At 39.2% G+C, this 3,105-nt stretch overlaps 1 long non-coding RNA gene across 1 annotated transcript; it reads right to left on the reverse strand.

Moving 5' to 3' along the window:
* Positions 1-376: 376 nt before the first annotated feature.
* Positions 377-2,466, reverse strand: LOC124679118. The gene is made up of 4 exons (XR_006994813.1): positions 1,661-2,466; positions 1,492-1,534; positions 697-884; positions 377-520 (listed from the first exon to the last, which is right to left on the reverse strand). It is a non-coding gene; the product is annotated as an uncharacterized LOC124679118 (long non-coding RNA).
* Positions 2,467-3,105: the final 639 nt, after the last annotated feature.

A 3,105-nucleotide genomic window follows, 5' to 3' on the forward strand; every position in this document is an offset into this window, starting at 1 on the left:
CACCGACACCACGCCGTCGTGCTGTCGGATTCAAGAGGAGCTACTACTTCCGCTGCCCGCCGGAACGGGGAGGTGGACGTCGTCTTCATCAACAACCGAACGTGTGACCGAGTACGGAGGTGCTGCCCGTTCGTGGCGCCGGAACCGATCGTGATCAAGATCTTCTACGCGCTTTTGCAAGCGGCAAGTGAACGTCTACCGCAGCAACAAGAGCCTCATCTTGTAGGCTTTGGAATCTCTTCAAGGGTGAGACTCGATACCCCTCGTTGCTACCGTCTTCTAGATTGCATCTTGGCTTGGATTGCGTGTTCGCGGTAGGAAATTTTTTGTTTTCTATGCAACGTTGTCCTACATAATGCCCATTATGTACCTGATGTTCCATCTTCTCTATTGAGAGTAGGTGATTTTGTTCCCCCTGGGCAGATGGCGGGGATGCATTCCTGTATGCTGCATCCTCAAGGTATTCGAAAAACTTCAGCCTCACCTAACTTCGGTGTTTCTCAGTTTGGTACTTTTCAGCCTACAAGTCCAACGGAGATTACATTGCCCTAATCAATAGGAAATTTATTACTCCTAAGCCCTTCGTTTGTTGTATCATTATTTACCAACAGTGATACTCCTACCAATTTGGAAATAAATCTATAGCTCCGCATTTTATTCCAGGATGTGCAAGTTAAGGACAAAGCCATGGACTACCCATTTTGCTTTGTAGGTGTTGTCAGTGATCTGGGAGTCTCCTTTTTTCCTCCCTCGCTCTCTCTTCTTCCGCTTAATTTGCAACGTTCTTTATCAAGGTTGCCTTTTCTTGTCAAAGAAAATAGATAACCTCAATTTAATATTGTTACAGACACCAGAAAAATAATCAACAACAGGGGAATGGTAGGCTGCACGAAACAAGTAAGCGGTAAGTGAAGAACACACAGTAACTATTGCAGCTTGAACCTACTTCATATATACAGCCAAACACAAATGGAAGGACATGTCTTTGGAGGCCATGACATAGTTAACAGAAAAGCACCCAATAGCTACTTGCATCACCAAAAGCGGGCATTCTTGCAAAGGAAAAGAAAAATTAATCAACAACTAAATTTAAGGTAATACAACAGAGAAAATCCTAAACATTTTTTGAAGTAACTACAAAAACAGCGGCTTGCCACAGAAGCCTATAGTACATGGTCGTTACTAAAATTCTTTAAAATCCTACAGTTACATACAGATACTAAGTGGTTTACAAATACAGCTTCTGTTAGCTATAAAAGCAATCGTAACTTCCCAGGTCTAAATGTGTTCATCTTTAAATATAAGTATAACAATGAAAAGAGCAAAAAAAAACAACAACCGAGTGACAATAATTCGGCAGCAGGTTCTTTGGCAAACAAATGAGGAGGCTCATAAAAATAGGGAAAATGAACAAAGGAAAGTTTTGTTTTCCAGGATGGTCCAACTCCAAAATCTATATACATAAGACATGGGGAAACTGACCCCATCTACCTTCATATCACTGCAGTAATGCCTCGTTGTGGTTTATCTTGGCCTAACATACAGATACAGACACCGTCAGAATCAAACATAATAGTGGGCTCCCTCAACATCTCAGCTTGATGAACCACATGAATACAAAGAAAGAAAAATAAATGTGCAAGATAAGTATATAGTGTACCTTCCAGCCTCATGAGCATATCTGCTACAAAAATCAGGCACTTAACTTGAATGTTATTTTCTAACACCTGCAGTGGAGCAAGCTAAGAAGATATATATGTAGCTCACATCTATCACAATATATATCATTTTGCTACAGAGGAAAAATATATAACTATATAACCATAAAAATTCAAGCATAACTACTTCTATAGATTTGATACGAGCTCATCTATCTGTGAGGAAAGAATCATCACAAGGTAAATTAGCAGACCCCAGGGAGTAATATAAACATGAAAAAAGAATGCTAAAAGGGAAGAATATATTAAGCAGTTACAGACTTATAGCTTACCAAGACTGAAATGAATATAAGATAAGCATCAATGTGTTCTTCGCCCTATGCTGACACAAAATACACAAGGAGTATTGGGAGAGGACGATTCCAGGGGATGGGCACCGGGGAGGGCTTAAGTTGTGAAATGGGATGGCCAGGATGGGCTGGAACGCGACGAACGGCAAGCACCGCGCTGCCCTGTGGCCACGAAGAAGACTGCCGGGCAGCCTCTCACGATCCCTGAACTCTGAAACTGCTTGTGTTTGCTGAAACTGAAAACTGCACTCTGTTTTCAAATCATTTGGGCAATCAAATGAGCTCGGAAAATTTTGTAAATTTTACAGAAGCAAGATGTGACTATTGTTGACAACATGTAATGTTTTCATCTCAAACGGAGTTGATTTGAACGGTTTAGAAAAATTGAGAACAGTGCAGCCAGAATTTGACAAAACCTGAAAACTGAATTATATCTAGCATTTTGAGTGAAACTCTAATGCTACACAATATTTTTTAACTTCTTTATAGTACGAAAATATTGGTACACAAAAGCACAATTCAAACCACATTTTAAGAGTGATCGAAGCGTTGTATGAAGTTGTAAAATGTTGTAACATGATCCAAGTAGTGAATGAAATGGATAAAAGAAAATGGCAAATGAGCTCTAAATCATCTTTAACTTGGCAAAGGCTTAACTCATAATAGTAAGCGCTTTGCCAAACATCAGAGAAGGAAAGTTTGAGGAAGTTTTAATATAGTACCATTGTAAAGTGTAGTTTTCACATAATCAAGGCAATAGGCAAAAAAATAAACTTCTAGTTATTGTCATGACAAAGCAAAGGTTATGAAAGGGAAAAGTAGCTCAGAGATTATGACTGGAAGCACACATAATGAAGGAAATAGGCATTATTATGCGAAGCATGATGCATATGAATGTATGTTAAACATTCTTATTCCAACTTAAGTGGTTAGATCACTACATAGAGGCATATTATGAGAGGGAATAGTAGATCAGGTTAAGTTCCTAATTCTATTTTTGAACCAAAATATTTATTAAAAAGAGAAAGGGTTAGAACTGGCTTGCCATTCAACTCCTTGCCAGATTTATCAAATAACACAAGCGCAAGCTCATCGGT

This window comes from Lolium rigidum, chromosome 7 (genome assembly GCF_022539505.1).
Source record: "Lolium rigidum isolate FL_2022 chromosome 7, APGP_CSIRO_Lrig_0.1, whole genome shotgun sequence".
Lineage (NCBI taxonomy): Eukaryota > Viridiplantae > Streptophyta > Magnoliopsida > Poales > Poaceae > Lolium > Lolium rigidum.